At 38.5% G+C, this 26,737-nt stretch overlaps 1 protein-coding gene and 1 long non-coding RNA gene across 9 annotated transcripts in view; both read right to left on the reverse strand.

The window, feature by feature from the left end:
- LOC135937756 (myelin transcription factor 1) overlaps positions 1 to 26,737 on the reverse strand; it is a 176,329-nt gene that overhangs the window by 89,027 nt on the left and 60,565 nt on the right. The gene's annotated exons all lie outside the window — the stretch shown is intronic.
- On the reverse strand, positions 113 to 3,355 carry LOC135936694 (uncharacterized). The gene is made up of 2 exons (XR_010574358.1): positions 3,012 to 3,355; positions 113 to 2,181 (listed from the first exon to the last, which is right to left on the reverse strand). It is a non-coding gene; the product is annotated as an uncharacterized LOC135936694 (long non-coding RNA).

Genomic DNA, 26,737 nt, shown 5'->3' on the forward strand with positions numbered 1-26,737 from the left:
GTAACTTGTCCAAAGACCCTAGCCAGAAATGCCTTTCTTAAGCTTGGTCCTTGCACAAATTTCGCCCAACCTAGAAAAAAATTAGGTAAAATAGCAAAATGAAATGAGCTCATTAGTATTACTGAAATTTCATCATTTTTATTTCTTACTGTTTTCAAAGACCCATCAGCAGATTCATACCACACCCTTACATAAATATTATTTATATATTAAGTTATCATGTGTCATCGCATATCATCACTGGATTATTCTTAAAACAATTCTTTTTAATTCCTCATTCATTTTAAAACGGGTTTAAATTCATCAGTCCATAGAATTCGACGCCGGCAATACACTGGCGCCAGGGGTAACATTCTATTGTATGACACTTAATAGAGCGTCCATTGAGATCGAGAAATTTTTGTTAATCCGGGAATTCCCAGGAATTTTGGATCCTGAGCAGAAATATTAAGCAGTTATATGAGAATCGGGTATTTTTTTCGGGACAGGAATCCCGATGAGCAGGTGAATTCGAACTTCAAATTTTTATTGTCGATTGGACGGGATATTTTGGCATCGAAATATTAAGGATGATTTGCTTAAAAGTACTTATAAAATGGATCGAGAAATTCCAGGGGTGGGGAAAATTCGGAACCATGTTCCAGGTTTGAAACTCAGGAATGGGGGACGCAGTCTAAGAGTTACAGTCCACCTTTCATTCACAGATAACTCGATTTCCGGGGATTTTTAAATAACGAATAAACAGGGATTCCCGAGCATCAAACCTGACATTTCACCATCTTTATAAACAATCAGGTTTTTTTCCAATTTATTAAGCAACTATAAGTGGCAAGAAAAAATTTCCACGCCGAAAATCCCGTCCAAATTTCAAAATTCGCTTGAAACTGCCTGCAGATGGCTTAAATTGATAACATGCACCAGGGGAGGGAAGCAAGAAAATTTGATTGTTTATTAATTTATTGGCGGGGGAATTTTTCTTGCCACTTATAGTTGCTTAATAAATTGGAAAAAACTGATTGTTTATAAAGATGGTGAAATTCCAGGTTTGAAGCTCGGTTCCCTATTTATTCGTTATTTCTAAAATCCCCGAAAATAGAGTAATCTGTGAATGAAAGGTGGACTGTAACTCTTAGACTGCGTCCCCCATTCCTGAGTTCCAAACCTGGAATTTCTCGACCTATTTAACAAACACTTTTACGCAAACATAAGTGTCACCTTAAAATTTCAATGCCAAAAAATCCCCTCAAATCGACATCCAAAAATTGGAGATCGAACTCGCATATATTCATGGATATGTTTGTGATTGTATAGCCCTAATAACCATGGCGGCTTTGCTTAGGCCCTGAAGCTGCTCATCGGGATTCCTGTCCCGAAAAAAATACCTGAGCCCGGCCCGGTTCTCATATAACCGCTTATACTTCAGCTCGAGATCCGAATTTCCCGAATAAACAAATTTGACCCAAAATCAAAAGAGATACTATTAAACTTTTAAGACCTGTGTTACGGATTTAAATTATCAATAAAAATGGCCTGCAATTATATTAGCAGAAAACTGAACAGCCAAGGTTCCTGGTCGAATTACATTACTAATTATTGTTTCAATACAAACCATAAATGGTATAATAAGCACTCCCAAAGTGCCCTGAGGCACGAAATGGAGGAATATATGTTGAGCATTATTCATTCAGCCATAAAATATTAAAGCTTATCAATCATGAAGGTAAAGATATAGACTTCAGGTAAAACTTAAAAGACTAGTACTTGTGAAAATAGAAGGAAATCTAAAAAATTATTTAACACTACATTATATAAAAATAAAATTACAAATAGTAATGTTAACCTAGGCTTAAATGGTCCTCCTAATAACACCTTAAATTCCTTATGTAAAGTTCTTCCAATGGCATTGATTAAATTAATTTCCCGGGAATTCCCGGGGAACCGAATATTTCCCAAATACGATGAACGCTCTAATTGTAACTCACATCAGCGTCGCACTCACTTAACTTCTTGAAGCTTAGTCTTTGATGAGAGATGAGGGTGATCACCTTGTTGATTACGTTGAGATATTCTGTGCGTCTGGTTTTGAGCGATTTGATCAGCTTCCTGAAGGCCAAGCACAATTCCTAAGTGTCCAGCTACCGCAACAGGTTGCTGCTCCTCATCATCATGGTTATTAGACAACTGAAAAATGGAAAAGTATCGATAAATAAATCAATAGGGTTGAGTTTAACTGGAAAACATTTATTTAAAATGGTGTCAATTCGTAATAGAGAATGTGAGCAATTACAAAGAATTGGAGGAGCATACATTTTGACTGCAATTTTACATTCATGAAAAAAAAAACTCAAATTAAAGGTGGTAAGCAAATGCAAAATGCAACCCTGTTCAATTTTCATTTTATTTAATGAAGTTGCATGATACAACAAACAACAATCGATCATTAAATTTTTATTTTATGAATATGTATGAAGGAGTGAGTGTGAAATCAGAAAAAGGTTTTGTATGTATGGAAAAATTAGTTTCCAACCGCCGAGTTACAGTTTTCGTCACTCCTAATTATATTATGTATAATATCTAATTGGATTTTCATAAGAACTGGCGAGATTTGGAACCCGGCAGACACTGTAACTTTGCCATACATACATATGTACATTGTGTACGTAAACGCGAGCAAATAATAATAACTGTGCAATATAATTATTTAAGAATGTACTACATACAAAAAATTCTCGTCAGCATAATATACTAAAAGGGCTAAAAGGATGTGGAAGAAGTATGTACATACACTTTTCGCTGCGACTTGCACAGTTTTCGCCAGCCATATTTTTATATTAATCATATTAATGGGATTCTCATTAGAACGGGCTACATAGATAATAATGTGTGCAACGCGGCGGAAACTGTAATAAAATTATTCTTTCATAAGCAATAGCGCATAATCTTGTTGGATTTCTTTTGACGATAATCTATTTTATGTAGATAGATAATTAACAAACATGAACAACACTTACCCAATTGATCGCAGGATCCAGACAATCCGTTCGAACCACGGGACGTCCGTTTGGCGTTTGTCCTTATCCATGACTTTGTCCACTGTCCTCTCGAGTTGCGGCGTCCGTTGTCCATTACTAATTGATTAAACTTTGAACGGTCGAACGGCCGTTGACGCGTAAGGCGATGAAGGAATTCTTCGCCAGTTTTGCCGTTGGCCGTTGGGTTGCTGCCTGCCGCCCTCTCCCCCGCTCCATAACAGAGGCAGGCAGCAGCACACTGCAGGCATACCATGCAAGCACGTGCATGCTTGTGCATGGTGTGCAGCCGCCGCAACCGCGAGCAGGCTGAAAATTCCTAAAAATCCTATTTATAGCCCATTTTTGTCCTTTATAACCAGACCTTTTACAAATTGGCCCGTTTCTCGGTACTCTCGGTAGGATAAAATACATAAAATAGGACTAAACAATTTATATTTTGTTATAAGTAATTATGATATTAAATTGAATTTGTTGGAATTAATTCTATACCGTTTAATTCTGGGGCGTCTTTAAAAAGCAAAAAAGGTTTTAGTTGTATAGTAAACAATTTGTTTGGTTTTAATAGCTCTTAATTAAATTCATGGAATTAATCAAGGAATATTATTTGCGAGCACGATATTGTTAGATCTAAAATTACTGAAGATTCCATGCGTGAATTTATTTTGAAAATTTAATAACAATAACCGCGTGAGACGACCTTTTGCCATGGGCCCAATGCGAAGATGCAGCTCGAAATTTATTAAGTGCCGCACTATAACGACGCGCGCACGCCACTTCGGGCACCGCGTGCGCGTCGCACGACGCTTCGGTGCGGCGCCGACCGCGTCCGCAATCATCCTAGCACACATGTGAACCACCCCCGAGGGGTCGCGGGTGGTTGCAAGGGTCGACGCTCGACGCTCGACGCAGGAGATCGCGAAAGTGCGTGCGCGCGACCGCGGCACACGGCTCGAAATTGTTTGTGCCTCACCGATGCGACGCGCGCTCGCCACTTCGGGCGCCGCGTGAGTGTCGCACGACGCTTCGGTGCGGCGCCGACCGCGTCCGCAATCATCAGGGTACTCTGGTGAACTACCCCTATGGGGTGGCGGGGGGATGAGAGGGTCGGCGCTCGACGCACGAGGCCGAGAAAGTGCGTGCGCGCGACCGCGGCACACGGATCGAAATTTTTTCAAGTGCCGCACTATAACGACGCGCGCACGCCACTTCGGGCACCGCGTGCGCGTCGCACGACGCTACGGTGCGGCGCTGATTACCTCCGCAAGCATCCTGGCACACATGTTAACAACCCTCAAGGTGTCGCGGGTGGTTGTGAAGGTCGGCGCTCGACGCAGGAGGTCACGAAAGTGCGTGCGCGCGACCGCGGCACACGGTTCAAAATTTTAACAAGTGCCGCACTATAACGACGCGCGCACGCCACTTCGGGCACCGCGTGCGCGTCGCAAGACGCTACGGTGCGGCGCTGATTACCTTCGCAAGCATCCTGGCGCACATGTAAACAACCCCCGAGGAGTCGCGGATGGTTGCGAGGGTCGGCGCTCGGCGCAGGAGGTCGCGAAACGGCGCCCGCGCGACCGCCGTCCGTGTACCGAACTGCTGAAAATTGATTAAAGGGTTAATGGATTTTCCGGGGGAATTCACAACCATTCATCTTTAAAGCTTGGTAGTTTAAAATATGTCGATTATTGTCAATAAAGGGATTTGTCCTTTCGTCAATAAAGTTATAAAATATATGAACCAGTTTGAAAACAAGGGAAAGTTACCAAAATATAATTCATATTTCAATGTCAAACGCAGTATTTAAAGTAAAAATAATAAGGACCACATTGTTACCATTAGATTTTAAAATTTTAAATTTTAAACCACAAAATTTTTGAAATGTCTGAAACTGGTCTCGACTTGACTCGTCCCGAAGTGGTATCGCTCAAAATGTCCTAAACTGGACTTGACTCGACTCGACGCGTTCGTCCCAACCACTTTTAAGTTTAAGGATATCCACCTTTTCAATAATTGAAATTTAAATTACTACTCAAAAGGACCACTTTGCCACCCTCAAATTAAAAAATCTTGAATTAAAACCATTAATTTTTTTGAAATGTCTAAAACTGGTCTCGACTTGACTCGTCCCAAAGTGGTATCGCTCAAAATGTCCTAAACTGGACTTGACTCAACTCGACGCGTTCGTCCCAACCACTTTTAAGTTTAAGGATATCCACATTTTCAATAGTTGAAATTTAAACTACTATTCAAAAGGACCACTTTGCCACCCTCAAATTACAAAAATCTTGAATTAAAACCATCAATGTTTTCAAATGTCCTACACTCGTCTCGACTTGACTCGTCCTTATGAAGGACAGGACAAGTACGCGAGTTTTATTACCGGATTGGAACCGTCCACAACTGGTCCAACTTGACTCGACTCGTCTGACTCGGCCCAACCTGTCCAATTTCTTGGTGGGAAGTTATGTGCAACAAGGATTTCCCGAAATTCCCAAAAATGTAATAGAGCTGAACTCAACACTGTCCATAAAATTGATTTTATTTCTTTTCTCCGTGGAACATCTTACTGCCGCACCTTTACCTCTTTCCTCCTTAAAAAGAGAAACTGCAAAAACCCTGATAAATCGGTTAAGCTAGTTCTTGAGGATTGAGTTCAAATTAAAATCATTAAAATTTTTCTAGGTAGCAGTGACAATTCTATAGTAAACGACTGCATGCTTCTCAAATCTCACTTTTCTACTTGAAATATTATATTTTTTAACACAAAGAGCTTCCCTGAAAAGAATAAACCTTATGACAGATTCCGACGAGAGAAATCCGCCGTGAAAATATCCTGGAGTAAATTGGAAAAATTTCAATATCAGCAAAGGAAATAATTTAAATTAGGTGAAGAAATCGACTTCATTGGCAGCTTAATAGTCTAAACAAATCAGTTTCACATCTTTCCCATTTGATAAAGTTCCATTAGTCTGCACTTCCAAACGGAAAACGCCGAAGCTACTTTGAAAAACTTCAAAAGAGTCTCTCCCGTAGGAAAAACACTGTCTCCAGTCTCGATCCGCAAAAAGAGAAACCACTCACGACAAAAGAACATAGTTGCGCCGTTTTTCATGTATATCAAAAATCGGTGGTGTATTTTCATTTTCGTCCCTGTGTGCGGCCGCAAGTTGTCGGTTTGTTGTGTTGTCCTCGGCAGCGTTTGTGTCGGTTTTGAATAATGGAAAATGAAAATGTTGACATTAGCGTCGGTCGCGTTGGGGGAAAGAGCAGAGCAAAAGAGGAAAAATTCATCTGCGGGGAAAGGAAAGTTTGCTGACCGGGTCAGAAGTCGCAGAAGCTGCTGCTGCTGCTGGTACCCCATGTGTCGTCGATTTCGGGCCGTAAATTCGGGGAGCGGCGACAACGGAACACTTGATTATGTTAAGTACCTCGGCGAGAGCCATAGATTACTGCTGCGCGCGTTGTAAAAGGCGCATCAAAACATCGTAATAAAACATCTTCATGCGCCGCGCCGGGGGGAGCGAGCGAGAGCGAGTGAGCGCGTCTTATATGCCGAAAAAGAAGGTGTATTCCTGCCTCTGTGTCGTAAAAATGCGCGCGCCCAGGAAGCATTGTGCATGAGTTATTATTTAATGACGCGCATTATGGTGCCGTCGCCGCTTATATTTATTATTAAGTGGCAGGCGATCCGCCGATTTGCCCGCTAAAAAACGAGAGTGTGTCGAAAAAATTTCCATCCGAATTGCACTCAAAAGTTGGACTGTCAAAAGCTAGAAATAATGCAAACGGAAAGGGTTGTAGACCAGGTGCGCTCATTTGCATTTTTACCCGATCGTCGCAAGAAGCACGACAGATTTGACAAAAATTATGCGTGAATGCTAAAACTTTGCTCGTTTATTTCTGCTGACAATGAATAGAAGGATGGCAGCAGAGACAATAATCCGTGAACAACAGCGATTTGAAATGAAAAATGAAAAAATAAACACTTGTGTCATGTTAATTTCATCAGGAATAAAAAAAAACTATAGAATAAATGGACTAAAATTCCGATTTTATGAGTGAAATTTGATCGGTGTATTTTATTTTGAGATCATTCGATTCCCTCATTAAGATGAATTATTTAAATATCCAAGTCAGCAACACCTCATTATAACGAGACTTTAGTAAACAATAAAATCTGCTGTCGATGACCCTTTAGAGGGTTTGAGAATAAAACTTCAATGACGTGAAAAATATAATAAATTTGTAAATAATCTTGGCGTGGCAAGACGTAACAAATATGGTTTTAAATGATCAAAAATATTTATTTTAAAATAAATATTAAAACAAATATAAACAAATAATTCAAAACATTTATTTTTAAATGGGTTTATATTATTTTCAAACTAATTTTCTATAATTAAAATTCTTTTGGTTAAAGTTTAGAAATTCTATGTTTTTTTTTTCAGCAAAACACAAAAATTCTAAGAAATTATTGAAGTTTTGCGGCGTTAAATCGGACAAGTACCTTGCAAAAAATGTCACTAAAAGCTCAATTTTTTTTTTCAAAATATAGCAAACAGTTTTGCTTCCAGCTTGATTGTGTTATTTTAATTCTTTATTTTTTTCTATCCTCTACATTATTTGTCGTTTTAATAAGTGTAACTTTTTACTTTAAAGTGCCGAACTCTTGTTTATAAAAAAAATATTTGATTTTTTTAAAAATTGTGAAAATTAAAATTTTCACTTTTTGCAAACGCAGCTATAAACGTTTTCATTATTATTTTTTTTGTATTTTCAAGTATTTTAATTGCCAAAATATTAATGGTTGGTTTTTGTAAAATTTCATGTTTTAAATTAAATTTTCGTCCTTAAATTAAAAAAATTCTACTTTTTTCTAGGTCATACATTAAAGCTCTGATAGGAAAACCAAGATTTCAAAGAAAACCTAAATTGTTGTCCCCAATTTCAGCGATAAAATTGGATTTCGTGCAAAATATAGAGACTTAAAAGACAGAAATTTTGAAATCACAAATCTGATTGAGATCTGTAAAAGAGGAATGGAAATATACCTAGAAAATATGGAAAACATGGTCAAGCACAGTTTGTTTTGGAGAAAATTGGCTATTTGAATTTATTGCACAAAATGTAAAACAAACGGATGAATCCTAAAATTAAATTAGCTGCTTATTGCTCCCAACAATTCTATTAATTTCATTTGTCGCCAGGTATCAATCCTTCAATCTGCACGAAAAAGAGCGCCACGAACAAAAAATAAGTATAGGTAACAAGCTGAACAAAAAACTTTCTAGAAGCTCCGATTGTTGGCATTGTTGCAGCACGAGTGACTGCGCGACGGAAAACGTCAGCGAGGAGGGCGACAGTGCGCTGTCTCGACTTCTCTGCTCCTTTGATTTTTCGCCCCCGCACACACACACACATATATATTCAAATGTTAAACAGTGCAAATTGCACATGCGACCGGCGGGATGCTGATGCTGTGGTCAGTCGGCGCGCGGCGCTTATTGTGCCAAAGGAAATCCTGGGGGAGAACAATTTTCCAGCGAGGAAACTTTCTGCCGGCGCCGCCAAATCAGATTGCTATGCAAATATGCGGCGGGAATTCGAAGAAAAGAATTCAAAATGAAATCATAGCCGCGCGCGGCGAAGACGTTTGCTTGCTCGCCGCCGCACAGGGGGAGAAAAGTAAGGCCGGCTGTGCGTGCGCGTGATATATTATTATTTGCCAGTGGTCCTTCCGGACGCGTTGATTTGTGAAAGCAGCGCGCAGATTCACGTTTCCGCGCCGTTATTCAAATGGACTGTGCACTCAGCCGGACTTTGCATTTGGAAAAGAGTTATTTATTCGTTTCTTTTTCGGCGTCAATAGATGTTTGCCTGGCTAGGAGACAGTTTTTTTTTGCTATCTAAACTCTGCAGATCCGCCTTAAAATCATATTTTTAATCTGAATTGAAGGAAAGATCTCAAAGGTCATATCCCAGTCACTCCGTTAATAAAAAATAAAAAATACATGAATTAATTGCCATCACAAAGGAGGGATGGAAGCAAGGTTGCAAAAAACTATTTTTTTAAATGACGTGCAGTGGCAAAAAGCGTTTTTTTTTAATTTCAAATGTTTGCACTTAAGTTTTGGATAATTTTCTAATTATTAGCTCATGACCTCGACTAGAAAAATTGTCAGAGATACATTTTTTTGAAAAATTGAGGTAGCAAATTACAATTTAAAAGAACAAATCTGCACAGTAGAGGAAATTTTAAGCACTCCAACCGAAAATTTTAGATTTTTGCATGGGAAAAATTGGAATAAATTAATTTCTTGCACAAGAAATTGGTAAAAATTGAGTGTTAAAAACCTGTGGAGAAAAAACCGGGTGGTAAGAAAATGCAACCTTGGATGGGAGTCCCCATAGAAAGTGAAAAATGAACGAATTAAACGACGATATTGCTAACATCGAATTTTTGATCATCAATAATGGACAGAGGCTATTCAACTCTTCAGCAGATAAAATGAATAACTGTTTGGTTGATGCCTATGAAGGCAGAAACTAACACAGATGATTTATTTTCCAAAGAAGACAAATAATTTGCATTTTCTAACAATTAAAGTGGAATGATACTGGGCAACAATTGAAAATTAGTTAAATTGTTGGATGCCATAAACAATTGGTCGATTAACAATTTGCAATAATAAAAAATTGACCTTCCTACAGTAAAAATTCAAATTTTGCCAATTTTCTCCAAAATTTACAGTGCTCTAACATATTTTCTTGGCATATTCCGATTCCTCTCGTCGAGATCTGTTCAACGGTGTGTGCCACTTATTGGGGAAACTCTTGGTTTTGAAATTAAATCGGATTTCAAGTAAGGAGACAGCCAGTACCATTTGAAAAGCACGGAAACTTTCCAGCCAATTTTCTCGAAAAATTACAGTGCATCATAAGTCAATTTAGGCTTTAACTGAATCCTAAGGGACGAGTTTATGTATTGGCAACAAGCATTTTCCAGGCTTTTGCACTATTATTCCTCTTTAAGAAACAGATATTGAAGGAGGGAGGTTTTTGACTCGTTTGACGTATATGATTTTTAAATTATCGGATTTATTTATATTTAAATTAATTTGACAGTGTTTCTCACCTAAAATATTAACAAAATTAACATTTATTATAGAGGCATGAAGGTCTGTACTCCAGCACGTCAAGGAACGAAACTTATTCCGCTGTAGACAAATATTTCTTGTCGTATTGTAGGAAAAGAGAGAAATCGAAGCGAGGATCTTTCTTATGCCTGGTCCATTACGGAGCGGAAATTACGAGCCCTTCTCCACAGGAGTCGGACGGCGGAGAGAGAGAAAAAAAATGATTCGAGTCCGATTGAATTAATCATCGGAGCTAATAGCGCATCTCGCAGTATTATAAGCAGCATTAGCGGCGGAGGCAGGAGTCGGGGGGCCATAATCATAAAATACTTAGAAACTTGGGTTGTAAATAAAGCTGGCTCGTGCCCCCACCCTCTGGACCGATATATATATTCACCCTCTCGGCCCCTGCCGACGCAGAATGTATGCAGCCCGCCCGCCGCCCACACGTGTGCTGGCAAGGTGGGGCGCACTAGTATAAAAATAAGTAGCATTGGATTTTGCTCAATGTATCGGAGATCCTGCCGTAAAATTTCCATCTATAAAAAACCAATTGATCAGAAAATTTATTTCAACTGCTGCTGCTGCCGCTGCCGCCGAGAGAGCACAATTCAAAAAAGTGTGCTGCAAGTTTTATCGAGTGAAAGAGCACTGCCGGGATTTTATTCGTCGCTGCCTGCTTTGAACCGGCGTCGTTGTCGTCGTCGACGGCACAGGTAATACGGATGATGAAAGAACCGATTGTCGTCGCAAGAAAAGTGTCCAATTTTCTCAGAGAGAGAGAGAGAGAGAGAGAGAGAGAGAGAGAGAGAGAGAGAGAGAGAGAGAGAGAGAGAGACGCTGCTTTTGCCGGAGACTTGCACTGGTGCGTCTGTCGATTTGAATAATGAACAAGAGAAGTCGAAATTGGCAAACGAAAACACACGATGCGTAATGTCAAAAGTTTTCGTGACGATAGAATTGCTGTCACGTCTGGAGCAAATTCGACAAAGGCGCTCTGAACGAGAAATTTTTTAAGCAAAGACTATAGCAATAGTGCTAGAGTAAGCATTAAAATCAAACCTACGAAAATGTGACATGTGGTTTTTGAATGACTGCCTTTTAAAAAAAAATTCTGTGATTTTTACAATTTTTTAATTAGAGTAAATAAATGGAATGAATAATTTTGCCGAGAATGTCGGCCTGAAATTTTCACTTTCTAAAATATTGAATAACATGATTGAACACCATTAGTTAGATTATTTTCAACTGTCCAAAATCTTAAGCTTTTTATTCTTTGCTCTATGTATTATAAAAAATTTCTGCCATTGCTCTCTTTTTCCTAGTTTGCTGGTAAAACTGTCATTTTGCCTGCCTAAAAAGATAAAATATAATTAATCTGAAAAATAATTTTGTTTTTAAGATTTGAAGCTTTAAATTTGTAAAATAATGTAAGCAACACAAAAATGTAATGTTTTTATTTTATTTGAAACGAAGAATGCCATATGTAGAATTTAAATTGGAATGATACTAGGCAACAATTGAAAATTATTTGAATTGTTGGATGCCATACACAATTGATCGATAAACAATTTGTTCAACAATTTGCAATAATAAAAATGGACCTTCCTACAGCAAAAATTCAAATTGTGCCAATTTTCTCCAAAATTTACAGTGCTTGAACACATTTTTTCGGCATATTTTGATTTCTCTCGTCGAGATCTGTCCAACGGTGCATGCCACTTATTGGGGAAACTCTTGGTTTTGAAATTAAATCGGATTTCAAGTAAGGAGACAGCCATTACCATTTGAAAAGCACGGTAACTTTCCAGCCAATTTTCTCAAAAAATTACACTGCTTCTTAGGTCAATTTAGGCTTTAACTGAATCCTAAGGGATGAGTTTATGCATTGGCAACAAGCATTTTCCAGTCTTTTGCAGTATCATTCCTCTTTAATTAACTTCAGTTTAATACACATTTAATACGATATTCTTTGCATAAATTAAGTTAAAACACCTTAAATTGAAATTCTAAATTCAATTTCCAGTGATGGTGCGATCTTTAACTGAAATAAAAAGATTTTGAGCGCACGAAATGCCATATAGATTTTAGGTAAACCAAAACTCAAATTTAACTTATCTCCAGGCTGAAAAATAAAACGCATTTGGCCGATTGGCGACTAGAGCAGTTTGCAATCCACTTTTGCTGAGCCTCGCTATATATAGTACAGATCCCTTAAATTATGTCGCTCCTTTTGCCCTTTCCCATCCGGCCGCGATTTTTATGTATTGGATTTGAGCGGGCGCGGATCAGTGGCGTGTGTAGCGGAGCTGGCCTTTTCCATTTAAGTGATGTAAGTGGATTCTTGTGCAAAAGGAGCTCTCTTTCTCCTGCGAGACTACTCACTTTCGGCTCCCTCCCGTCGCGACACACACACACGATGCCTTCCTTCGCCCCCTCTCGCACATATACACACACGCACGCATTTTCTAATTCTGCACGTGTATCGCGGGACAGTCGCTTTTCGCGTCGCCCCCCATGCAGCAGCAGCGGCAGCTTTTTGCTCCGGCGTGTCAAGCGCCAGGTTTTCAACTTGTTCCGAGGACGAGGGGATGCCAAGGACGGCGCAAATTCCCTCACGCCAGCTGAAACTGGGTTACTCATATACTCGTGGCGGCTGCTGAGGAATAAAATGTGCACTTTGTGATATACTTGACGGTGCACAGCCACGCCACCCCGTTTTCACGACCGACTAAAATAGATTTAATTTGCAAAACTAAACGGCAAAGAAAATTATGCAAAATTTAAATTCTGGCTGATAATTTTTAATTATTGAACACTTTTTGATCTCTTCATAAGAATAATTTTTTTTAAATTATAAAAATAATTAAGGAAGGCGCGTTATATTTTACTCTACTTAAAATGATTGAACTTCTTGGTTGGACGATATTCATCACAGGCCGTCAAAATTAATCGAAAAGATCAAAGAACAATAATTCGTCTAAAGCCTAAAGTAATTTATTTTGTTCAAGAGGAGCTCTTCAACGGCTCTCTTAAAAATTTACTGTAGTGTAACCTTTATTTTGGGACAAATTGTTGCTTATTTAATGAGTTTTGAAGGTCAATTCTTATATTAAGCTAAAGCCGAAGACCTGGAACGCAATAATATTTTAAACGAATATGTGGTGTTTTTTTGGTGCGACGCCCGATTATAAGGTGTAAAGAAAATTTTTAATTTCTCTTCGATAACAGCCTAGTTTTACGCCTAGATTCAGACTCATATTAAATATTAATGGGCTGATAGCTATTTTCGTGAAATTAATACAAGATGTAACGTTAGGACTGTCATGCTTGTAGATGGAGCGTTATGCTCGACAATGCGTTAATTGACATCGACGTGCGTTTAGATTTTATTTGTTATTTTTGTTGATTTGAAGTTTTTATATATATATATTTGGAATCAATCTAAAAAATCATTTTTGCGAGGTTCAAATCATTAAACTTATAAAAAAATTTATTTATTATGTGTGTAATTAAATTTAAAAAAAATTAATCTTTTAATAACTAAATAATACAACTTAAAACCTTAAATTAAAATTGCTACTACGTTGACTCTGTTAAAGCTTTATAAATTAAAAATGTTCTGGAAATTCCTACTTTCCTCAACAAAACCAAAGCGAGTTAAAATATCCTCAATTTTTCAACATTCGAATAAATAAAATACGAAATAAAATTTATAAATATTTAATTTGCAGTCAAGAATAGAAATTCCGTGGCAGATATTCAGAAGGTGTTTCGAAACAATGTTTTTGTGAGCGTCAGTGTGAGAGAGAGAGAGAGAGTGAAATAAACTTCACGAGGGCGTTTAATTAGATCGAAAGTTCTGCGCGATTTGCCGATCGGCTCGTGCGAGTGAGTATAATTTTCCAATTCTCTTTTGGCACAGAGCGAGCGGCCAAGGCAAACAGTCGTAATTCGTGCGATTTTCCTTGGCATGTTGCGGAGATTTGGCGGGCTGAGAGCATAGTGTGCGTTCGGCGCTTATCAGGCGAAATATTTCCAGGGGAGGAGCAGTAGTTATTATAATAACTCGCGGGCCCCAGAGTCATTTATCATGAACGCTTCTGTACTTTCTTTAATGATAATTTTATCTCACCCTTTTGCCGCGCTGCACTCGTTCGCTCTTTCTTATCCCCTTTTCGCTCTCAGCCGGCTTTTTAAGACATCAGAAAATACCCTTGAGCGCCGAGTCGGAGAAAAGAGAGCGAGCGCGTATAAAAGGGTTGATTCGGCGGAGGGCACAATGGGGGTGGGCGGGCGGGCGGACGGGCGAGCGAGCATTTTTGCGGACGCCCTCGAGCTCTTCGTCATTAAACAATGCGCTCGCCTCTATTTGTCACGGTGTAAAAATTTAAATTTAACGCCCTGGAACTGCATACTACTCTATTCCCCTCGCCACGCGCAGAAGGATTGAATGGCGAGAACAACGAGAACGGCACGCACCTTCCTGAAACAATTTTTCACCTCTCTCAACCAGAAGTGTCAAGGGCAATAAAACTCGCGGCACCGAGACGCCGAGCAGGAGAAGAAGAAAGAAAGAGAGAAAGAAAGAAAGTTCGTCAAAAGTACTTTTGTTGTGCCGCAGACTCGAGAAAGTGAACTTAATCGCGCTCAAGAGGGAGCCGACGACGCAAATCTGGAGATGGAGAAGGAGTAAACTGCTCCTCTTTTCAGACTCAAGTGTTTTCTTTCTCCAATTTAATTTTTCACTCGTCGTAGAAAAGCTTTTTTTTATCAACAATACAATTTTAAGGAACATATTTGATATGAAGTGGTGAAAAAAGTGGCCAATCGATTAAATACTCTCTAAATCGAGGATTTAACTATTTTTTAGAATATTAGTGCCATAGATGTGTGCAAGATTTAATAAATTATAGTAAAAAATTAACGCCTTTCCAGGTTTCACATTCCTGAAAAGAAGGGTTTTCTGTCTATTGGTTTTTTAAACAGCTGATAAATATGCAAATATACTTCTGACAGTTTTTTTTCAAAATTGTTTGCCTTATTTCACAGACTTTGTTAATTTTGAATAAATTATGAGATTAATTTTTACTAACATGATTTTTATGACATCGAAAATAGGAATAATTTTTTTCAAACTTATAACTAAATCCTATTATTTAAGTTTTTTAACTCTCTGAAGGCTAGCGAGCTTTAATTATTCACAGGAATTTTTCTCTTAGAATGTGTACTATAAAATTTAATTATATCCTCAATTTCAAAGCATGTATTTTTAAGACGACAATTTTTAGATCTAGTCTGCAGTTACTCGTGCAAAATGCAGGTCCACTTAAACTTGAAAAAAAAAATAGATGGAAAAAGTTGGTCTATTCTGGGCGTGAAAAATTGAGCGCGACAGCGAGCAGGCCGGCTGGCACACACAATCAAAATTTCATCAAAAATTGCGCTCTGGCTCGCGACGGCTTGATTATGTGGTGAGTAATTTACAACTTTAATTTCAGCGCGGCATTGTGTCACATCGGGTTCGAATCTTATTAAAATTTCCCTCTTTCTTTGCCGCTATGCCTAAGCTTGTGTTTCAGAGGAGCGGAGTGGAGCCGAGTGAGTTTTATATTTCTTCATCACGAGGCAGCAGCGCAGGCGAGCTGCTGCGTCTTATGAATATTGCCAAGATTTAGTGGTGGTGTCGCCCATTTGAATTTGGTGCGTAATAAATGAGTTCGCTCATTCGGTCCTCCCTCGCTGCAGCTTTCAGCCGCACCTTCTTCGTCTTGTAATTACGTCTAACTAACGAAACCTCGACCCTTCTACAACAAAAACTGCCTCGCCGAGAGAGAGAGTTAGAGAGAGAACCCAGCCAGCGAGCGAGAGGGCGAACCCTAATAAATAACATCATGCCTGCGCCAAAAGTCTTTTCTCGCCGCCTTCAAATTATTGCTTGCACCTTCAAACACATGCAGATTAACCAACGCTCTCTCCAACAACGGTAAAATGTGCGCCAAAATTTGTTAAAAAAGAATTTTGCAACAAACCTATATGAAAATAATAACTTATGAGAATGAGTTTAATTAAATCAAAATAGTAATTGAAGATTTCTCTTTACTGTGTGTGTGTTTTTTTTATAAATTGCACGGCTAAATTATCAGTTATTTTCTTTCTTAACCCTTTTTTCATAATTTTAACAAATTTTTTATTTATTGATTAGATTATTATTTTACTTTGTAAGATCAAATAAATTTTAATTATATTAAGGACGTTCCAGCTCTCTAATCTAATTAGTTACTATGTAAAAATAAACTTATACCTGACGAGAATGATAAATTTTATTGGTACGATTTAAAAGTATTTTTATCATGGTTTATTCCCTAATTAAAAATGAAGAAATCACAGTATCCGTTTCATCTGGGGCCAATTTGACAGAGTGCATTCAGTTGCGGCCGCTTTTTCCCCGAAATGATTTGATGTATAACACGAGAAACGGGTTTGCCGGCGAAAACAAAGTGGAGAGTGGCCACTTTGCGCGCGATCCCTCACATCGTTAACGCCAATTAGCCCGCGACCCCTGGCCTTCTTTCTCGCTGTTTGGGGCGCGCGCGATGATGGATTAGGCTAATTATCCGCTTCTCTCTCTCTCTCTCTCTCTCTCTCTCTCTCTCTCTCTCTCTCTCTCTCTCTCTCTCTCGCACACACACACACACACACAACACAACAGGTGCACGGGCGCGAGTGTGTGAGCGAGCACTTGGACGAATGAATTGTTTATGATTTATAAAAGAGAGGCAGTTAACTCGCTCGCTCTCTCGCTTCTTGCAAATACTAATTTTCCCCATATAGCGCAGCCCTTTCTGTTTCGCAGTTTTTGACGTTAATTATGCGTAAATTACCCTTTCATCATGCACAACGCAGACACTCCCTTATTATTCCTTATGCCGTGTGTGCTGTGTATGTGTGTGAGAGAGAGAAAGAGCAGCAGCAGCTCTATTATATGCGCGCCGCGGTTGCTTTCTCTCTCTCTCTCTACCTTTAAACCTTTAAAGCGGCGTAATATATTTCAGCCACACAAAGGGAATGCCGAAAAGGTATCCATTACATCAAAAGACTAATTAACTTTTTCTCCGCCGACTTGAAGCACCAGTTTGCGCCGAATAATTCAGCATCGGGCTTATTATTATTATTACCACCAAATATGCGGCGGCGGCGTAATCGTAATTGTCGAGCCGGCTCCCGTTTCACCTGCTGTTGCGCCGCCGAAATCTTACAGATGCCAAGGGTCAGATTTCGATTCTGCACATATATAAAAGCCCAGCCGGCGTTTCTTGTTCGCTCCCTCGGCGCTAATTATGCATGCTTCAAGACCGCCCTTATCGATTATAATTAGAAACCGACTTTTACTTCTTGGCAGAAACAAGAAATGTCGCAATTATAGGGCTTCGCTCTCAGGTTCTCAATATTTCTGTTGGAAAAAATATTGTAACCACCCCCGGGGGCCCGATTTACGCGACGCTCAGTTACGGCGGAAATGTTACAAACGTAAAATGAAATTGGCATGGAAAAATTATCCTGAAAATAGCATCAGCAAAATGAATATTTTTGTCGTTTTTTCTTTACTAACAGCTGATTAGCCCAGTAATTGGCGAATCGACCGTTAGATGGCACATCAGGCTAATGGAAATGTAGCAAAATGCGCGGGAATGAAATTATCAGGTCGGCACGCCTCTTTTTTGACGCTTCTGATTGGCCGCTGTACTGTCTCCTGATTGGCATCCATTATTTCGACGCCATATTGACTTCTGACACGCGGGTACCAAGACAGATCGCAACCCGGCCCCCGGTGGTATCCACAAAAAAATTATCTCCATTAGGAAAAGATTGAAAAAACTAAAACAGTCATGATTTTTGTTTGACAAAGTTAAGAAAAGAAACACGTGTTTTGTTCCAAACGGCTCCAAAAATTGAATCAAACGCCATGATTTATGCAGTATCTGACAATGGAATTTACTGTTTTAGCCTGAAATCCTATTAAAAACCGAGTTGACAATCTCACTCAGCCGCATCTTCCAAACAATCTGAAGCAATTCAATGTGAATTTCGAAACGCAGCAAAGCTGAAATGTGACCTCGGAAATCCCCCTCCGCACGTACTTTTGTCAGATTGCTAATTCTTGCTGCGGCAATACGTGCGTCTGACAAAGAAATTAATTAGAGCCGGCCTGCTTCTCTCTGTGTTCTTACGGGCACAATGCACACACGCGCGCAGCCCCGGCCGTTGGCTCCGTCTCTCTGGCCTCTCACAATGCTCCACACTCGCACACACACACACACACATACACACAGGCGGAAAAGTTTCTTCTCTTCTGCTCCGTTTGCATATGTACATGTTGAGCGAAATGCCCTTTGGGGCTTCGGATGCCGTACACAAAACTTGTTCGCCCCCGCCCGCCCGCCCTCGCAGCCACGTTCGGTTCGCTCTCTGCGCTGCTCGCTCGGTTTCCAGTTTATTCCGCAACATGATTCGACCATTCCTCCTCCGGCCAATCTATTATGCATCCATCCGTCGTTTGGATTTCGCAAGACGCTTCTTAAAAACAGCACCGTCGACAGCTGCGCCGATTCTCTCGAAAGACAACTCGGCCCGACACTCTCTAGCTGCGGCTTTCCAACTAACTCTTAAGCCTTGAGTGGCTCTAGAGAAGAAAAGGCTCGATTCAAATGGGTTTAGTTCAGCACGGAATCCTTTTGAAAAATTTCTCTATGCGCATACAACAGTGGTTGTAGTTAAAAAGTATTCTGAGACGCATACAACACGGCTTAGTTGCGTATTTATTAAAAAGTAAAATAGTAGAAAGCTGTTTCTGGTGACAAATTAAAATAAATTTAGCAAGAAAATAAATTTCTAGCCAGAATGATCAATTGGTCCAGTGCTGGAATAATCAAAAAATGTCTACGGACTGAGAGGAAAATAATTTTAAAAATTAATCCACTACTGTTTTTTTTAATTATTTTAACTCTGGATAAACAAACTTTGAACATTTCTCATCCTCCCTAGAGATTTATTTTTTAATTTAGCATCAAACAAAATTTGTTTATCGGTTTAGTCTTATTATTTCGTCAATTCCCAATTGTGGGTAAAATTTTAGATTAATTTCAACAATTATAAATTTTGGCCTTTAGTGGGCCACAATTGTTATTACTTCTGAGGAAATTCCCTAGATTTATTTATACCATTGGGCAAGATTTTTACGGCTTTTCTTGCACGATTTTGGTAAACACTGGAAATTTTTAAAAGGTTTAAAAAAGTCAGGAATGAAAACTGCCCTTATTGGACGTGTAATTTTCAATTCTATTTTGCGAAATCTCCTTCAAAAAAAAAATAATCAGATTTAGAAATGAGTCGAGAGTTAACTGCAATTAAAATATAACTCAATTTACATTTTATTTAAATATTTCTGTCGCATACGCCTGCAGCGAAGGAATGCAGCTGTGCCGCCGAACAGACTTTCAATGCGGGTTGCATATCGTTCCAATCAAATAAAGTCGGTGCAGGCTGGAAATTTACCTTTTAAACTCTGAGATTATTCTACCAAACCAAATATAAAAAAATTAATTAAGACAGGAATATCCTGTGTTTTCAACAGGAGCATTATTAAATTTAAAATTCCCAAAAAATTTCCATTTTCATTTGTGAGTCTTATCTTTTGCGACCAATATTTTACCTCAGCAACGAAAACAAGGGTGGTTTTAAAAGTCAGGAGCACTCCAGCAGCGTTTTTGAAATTCATTAGGTTGTGGGAACGGAGGAGAGTGTGAAAAATTGGAGCCAGCTTGGCAGCAGCACCCAGGGCAGACGTTAAGGAAAGCATTTTTGCCTTCGCACTCACATACGAATGCGATAAATTTTGTGCGCGCGTCATAAAGCGTAAGGTCGGCCCTCTCATCTTGCGACGTTAATTATTCATAAGGGAAACTAAAACAGCTGAAACTTACAAAAAACCTTTGCATAATTTACGAGACGATCTCGCTCTCTCTCTCTCATATGCTTATGAGGGAGGCAGCACCGGGAGGAAAAGGGGCTCGCTCTCCTCTGGGCGGCATCACCAGAGATTATATAAAATAAACGCGCATTCAGCCCTGCAAGAATCACATCAAGCCAGGAGAAAATAAGCTTGCTCAAGAGCAAAGAACCCTCGTACGTTTGTCAACATAATCGATTTTTAACATATTGTTAAGTTACAGAATTGAATTATTAAACATAGAGGGTGTATTTTTAAAAATAAATGTTTTTAATTAATTTAAAATAATTTTTTTAATTAATCATCTGCTCAGTCATTTTCAAAAACTATTTTATTAAATTTATCTACTTGTTTCCAATGGTATCATAACAATTAAAATTAATTTATTTGGATTTAGGATTAAATAATCCATCACCATTCCTCGTTCAGGATTTTCAGACATGTCATAATTTTTATCCTTGTTCCTCAACCCTCAATTTCATTTCCTTCCGCATTCGCACGGTTGATTTTGAGCGTGTCATGTGGAATTAGAGAAAGTCGAATGAGCAAACGCCATTAGGAAATGAGTCACGTGTCGCATTCCCTTATTTTCAGGGCGCGAGTCAAACGTCTGGAGCGCGCACACCAGTGTCAAAGTGTCATCCGAGTGCGACGCAACGCCAGACAGACACGCCGGAAAGATAAAAACAATAGACGAGCACGAGGGGAGACACACAACACACACACACACACACACACACACACGCACGCACCGCCCTATATCAATATATAGGAAAATCAATCAAAACCTTTTAGTGTCAACCATAAATCAAAGCAGCAACGGACAAAAAGAATAAGCAGCCGATTGCGTCAAAATGGTATTCCTTCTGCTCTTCCGGTCTTTTGCTCCTCCCAGACCAGAGGGGAATAATTATTTGTTGGACGGGAGTTAATTTCCATCGATATGAATTTTGTTAAATATCAGCATTGATTTTATAATTCTTTTCTCCAAAAAATATAAGTTTTTAAAAATCATTTAAAACTTTACGGATAAACTGTATTTAAGTAATCTCGTCAATGCATTAAATTTTTTAAATATATACCAGCATACTTCCTAATGCTATTCAAATATTTCTCGATCAATTTAGTTGCTTTTGATTGTTCATCGCATAGATAAAAAATAAGTGTACCAAAAACTATAATTTTATTTTTAGTTTTGCAAACACAGGCCTAAATTTTGTACCTTCGTGTTGGTAAAATTCACGGTTGAACTTTTCGGAGCTTATTCACACTAATTTTAGTGCCGCATTAGCGACAGCGCATTTGCGTGCGTGTAAATACCGCAGAAAGACACCGAAACTGTCGCGAATAAGCGCTTCCCGCCGTGAAATATTGTTTTACAACACACACTCCGACGGAATACACGCGGTGAGTAAGCAATGCGATATGCCGCATTACTAATAACGAGCGCACTTAAAATACTGCCGCCGCGTGCATGCGTTCCCTTTGCAAACAAACGGCATATGTGAATAGGAAATAAACAATAAAATTGCTTGGCAAATAAACCAGACAATTGGATTCATTTTAAGAAGTTTTAAGCATCTAAATAATTTAAACTGATAAAATGATCAGCAAAAGAAAATTGAACATGTTATTTTAAATTTAAATTTTTGAAATTATCAACCAAAAATTTGATCCAGATTTTAATGAGCTATTTAATTAATAAAAACGGTTACTAAAAGAGAAATTCGTATTGCATCTTTTTTTATTATTATTAAAATGAAAAACGTGAGAAAATCGCAAACTTTAGGGATTAAAACCAGAATATAAATCTCTCTCGCGGAATTATTAATTGGAAGCAAAAAACTTGCACCGTGGCTTGCCGTTCGAGGGCAGATTTGAAATAAAAACGGCGCTATCATAAAAGCAGCACGGAGAGATTTATAGCTCGACTGCGGCAAATCTGGCCGCGACAACTGTCAAACAAAAAGAGCAAAAAAGACGCGAGGCGGCGGTGGAGGCATTCATTTTTTAACTTATTACGCCAGCGAGTCAAATTAGAGTGAGAGAGCGGCGCGCAAATTGCTCTCTTCAGAGCAATCGTTTCCCCAAAGAGAGAGAGACTCCCGCTGCTTTTATCAAAAAAGCACACACACAAACACCTTCAAAGCAGCGAAAAGGAGAGGAAAACGCGGTGACAACGAACCTCCTTAGTTATTCTCACGTGTGCCGCTCGCTCAGATGGGGTCAAAACTTTGGGAATTTTTGCACCACAGCCGAGCCGAGCAGAGCAGGGCACGGAGGGGCGGAATATGTAAAATTGGCCGCCTTATAATAATATTCCGAGAGGGTGCCGAACCTTTTGTGTATTTGCAAATAAAGGACCGACCGAAAAGTTTCTCTCTCGGATATTATGTTTGAAATTTAAATCACACACACACTCGCACACTCACACACTCGCTGCTTGCGTCTTTTTTCCTCCTTTCTCTCCGTCCAAGGAATAAATCACGCGAGTCCGTAAATAAAGTCGCGCAGCTAGCTTTTTATTCTTCGCTTTCCTTTTGCTCGGCCCATATCCAGCCTGTTTACTCGCAATGAACTTAATGGCCCATCAAAAGCTAAAGCTACATGATGCTGCTGCTGGCGACAAACGATATGGACACTTCGGATCAAGTAGTGCTGAAACTTGATACACCGACAGCAAATAAGAGATAGAGGATTGCTCTCTTGTCTGTTTCGTTTTGAGCTCAATTTAGCCAATATGGTGAGCTTGAAACTCGTCTTTTTGAATTGTGTTGCGTCCGTTTTTATTTTTTGCTTGTGACTGTTGCGATTGTCATTGTTCGAAAGGACACATTCATTTCGAGTGGAGCCAACAATTAAGAACATTCTGCATTTTTGGCTATAGTTAGTGGCTCATTGAGTCTATTGCTTGATGAATTTGGCAACAGTTTATCTTAACGATGTGCAATTTTAACGAAATCAGATTTTTTAGCAATACCTAGAAAATTTAATTGGTTTTGGTCAGTGATCTTTCGCTTTTTTCGATTCTTCTAGTTGCAATCCATCAATCAGTGCAAAATATGTGGTAAATTTCCTAATTTTCAAAAGAGAAACAGTACTTACATTTTGATTACTTTTTAATTTTTAAAACTAACTTTTTTATTAGTTAACACATACAAAAAAACTTTTATTTAATAAATAAATTTTTTTGACTTTGTTATAAAATAAATCTTTATTACAATTTTATGAAAATAGAGTCAACATTTTAAAATTTATTTTTATTTAATGTTACAAATAGTAATCTAATGTCATTAAAGACTTTAAAAGTAATATTAATTAATATATAAAATTCAACCATATCAACAGTATCAATTTCATTCTTTTCAAAAAGTAATAGCTGGGGTCAATCATTTTAAAATAAGAACAATATATTAAATTGAAAGAAACTAATAATAACTATCCTGATTACTACTAACGGCTACAATTTTATAAATTGCCAGAAAATTCATCACTTATGTCTTAAACTGAACATCAAAATTAATTTTTTTGTGTTTTCTATTAAATTTTAAACGATATTTTTTCGACCAGATGGGGTATATATACTGTATATGGTTGTAAAAAAAATTAAAATTAGTTCAACGACCATTTTCAGGTTTGTGAATAAAGATCTGGGACAAATAATCCAAAATTTGATATTTATTTTAATTGTTTCATGGATTAGCAGATTGTTCGTTTTTTCCCCTCGTTCACAAATTGATCGCTAAGAGAAATAACAAAGCCAGACACGCACGCGTAGCAAGAAAGAATGTTTATTATCTGCACTATACCCAGTGTTTGCTTACATTTTATTAAAGAAATTTTTGTAATGGCTTTCGCGCTCAATACATTCATTGATCACTTGCCATTTTATTAAACTTTCATGGTGTTAGTCTTATCCTTGAAATCCTTACCCATTTTAAATGCTAGTATATAGACATAAGTTTAAATTATTAACATTTCATTGCTAGTATTATTGATAAGGTCAAGAAATATTTTCTTTATTAGAAAATTTGCATTGAAATATAAAGTTTAGAGCTAAACAAGTGTCAAAAATACTAAAAAAATGTTCAAATAAATTGAAACAAGATTATTAAAAAATTATAATTATAATATATTATATTAAAAAAACACACACGTTGAGTAAAGCACAGATTGCAGCGCCTTAATGGTCTTAAAATTCCAATTCTCGACGCTGAAGCAAAGCATTTTCCAAAGGGGTGGAAAATGCGGGCCGAGGAAAATTCAAGTGGGCTGGCACGTTCACGTTCACGTGAATGTGAATGTGAATGTGTGTGTGGCGCAGTCGAAATTTCCCGTTCGCAGTCTGAAGGCGCATGGAGATGGTCGGCGGCCAGATTTGCGTGACTAATTTCCTGCGGTGCAAGCCTGTACCACGCCGATAGTAAGGCCATTAGCCAATCATAAAGGCCAAGAACGTGCAGTGTGTGCGAGTGTGGCACGAGCAGAGAGAAAAGAGGCTCGTATGCAGACAGCTCGGGCAATAATAAAAGTGTGTAATCACGAGCCGGTAGTGCCGCTGCCGCGCGCGCGTCTTCGACTTGCTCGCTGCTCCAAATTGCCCTTCCGATGTGTGTTATTATTATTTTAGCGGCGCATAATGTAATTTGGCGCGTGTTACTCGTCCGCTGCCGAAGGGGTGCAATTTGATACCCCTTTATTGTCGGCCGGGGCAATCGCGGCAGTAAAAATTTCGAGTAATTTTCCGGCATCACTTTTGGCACCACGCGGCAGCAGTCAACACTTCAAGATAGCATTATAAAATATTTACGCTTCAAGACGGAATCGTCTCTGTGGCGCCAATTTTTCCCCCAAATTTCTTTGAGAGTTGAAAAATATAAAATTTGCGGGGTTTGAATTTAAGTGGAAAGTAAAACCGGTAGGAAGGGATTTAATATTATTGAAAAATAAAGATTGGAGGAAGGTCTGTTATTTCTTCTTAATAAATTCTTAATAAATAAAAGAAATCGGTTAAAAAGTCAAGCCAAGTCATTTCATAAATTAAATCCACTGTGGAAAAAAATGGCAGAGCTGTAAATTGTTGAAAAATCTGTACTGTAATTATTTTTTTAATATTATATCGATTACGAATGTGTTAAAATTTAACAAACTTGAAATAAAAAATAAAACATGGAATTTCTTATGCTTTATTCTCAACTATTTTAGACTTTTATTCAGTTAAATATTATTGTTGTCTCAATTTTTTTGTGATGTCTTTTTACTTTTAAAAAATTTTTGAATCACATGTTAATAAATTTGAAGGATAAATTAATTACCCTTGGAATCATTTATTTTAAGTAGTTTTTTTAGAAAAAAAATTCACTTTTGTGGGATTTATTGTTTACCTTTTACTTTTCGGAGGAATTAAATAAACAAATACTTGATCTATCTAGAGGAGAAGCGGTTATTTCAATTAAAAAGCAAGTTTTAAATTTTTAGAAATGCATGGATATAATTTTTTATTCATATTCTAATTTCCCAGCTCTATTTAATTTTATCTAGCTATTTTTATAAATTTTGCTCTCGCGCTTTTAAACACTCATTCCCTACACGGCTTTTGACGGTGTTAGTTGTTGCTGCAAAGGAAGATTTGGCCACGACTTGTTTTGATTGCACACGCTCGGTCGCTGATTTCCGTGCGTAAATCGGGTTTGCGGAGGAGCGCCGCGAGTCGAGTGCATGAATGTTGTTCCTCTCTCTCTCTCTCTCCTCTCCTTCGGATTCGCCTTATTTCCCTCTCGGCAGCTTATCTTTGATTATTACTACAGCCAAGAGCAGTGCTGGCATGCCCTATCTAAATGAGAAGAGAGGATGGCCCCGCTCGGAATCAACAGCAAGCCGCACACCCCTTCTTAGGATATCGCTTAGCGTGCGTAATAATTGTTGCTGCACGACGAAAAATCCCTTTTAAGCTGAAACTGCTTTCCATTCCTGTTTCAACCACTTTAAAGAATAGGGACTTTTGAATTTTTACAGGAAAATAAAATAAATCAGGGCGGAATTTTTGGCCCATGGAGTTGCCGACGTGGAACAAAGGAAAGAAAGAGGGATCGATTTGATTTCGATAGCAGCGAACAACAGCACGTGAACGATCAGCACATGATGTGTCATTGTTCGAGAACAAAAGCAGCAGGCCGTCAACGTCTCTCTTCAGGCGCATATTTGATCGGCGCATGAAAAATGCAAGCGTTTTTACTCGCGGCATAAAAGACGGGCTTTCAATTGTTGCTCTCGGTGCCGATTGTTTTATTACATCATTTTTCCTTTTATTTTCCCCGGCGTGTAGTGAATGTTTTTACGTCAACAGGTGCATGCAAAATAAAAATCCGGCCAAGGGAGAAACGGCCTTTTTATTATACGCACGCATTTCCAGCCTTTTAAATTATGCACGCTGCATATGTGTGTGTGTTTGCAGGAGAGGCAGCAGAGGGGCGGCTGCATTAATATTGCACACCGGCCAAATTGTTTCATCTTCCGTGGAGAAAATATATATATACACACACACACACACGCCCGCGCTC

Source organism: Cloeon dipterum, chromosome 2, assembly GCF_949628265.1.
Source record: "Cloeon dipterum chromosome 2, ieCloDipt1.1, whole genome shotgun sequence".
NCBI classification, from domain to species: Eukaryota; Metazoa; Arthropoda; class Insecta; order Ephemeroptera; family Baetidae; genus Cloeon; species Cloeon dipterum.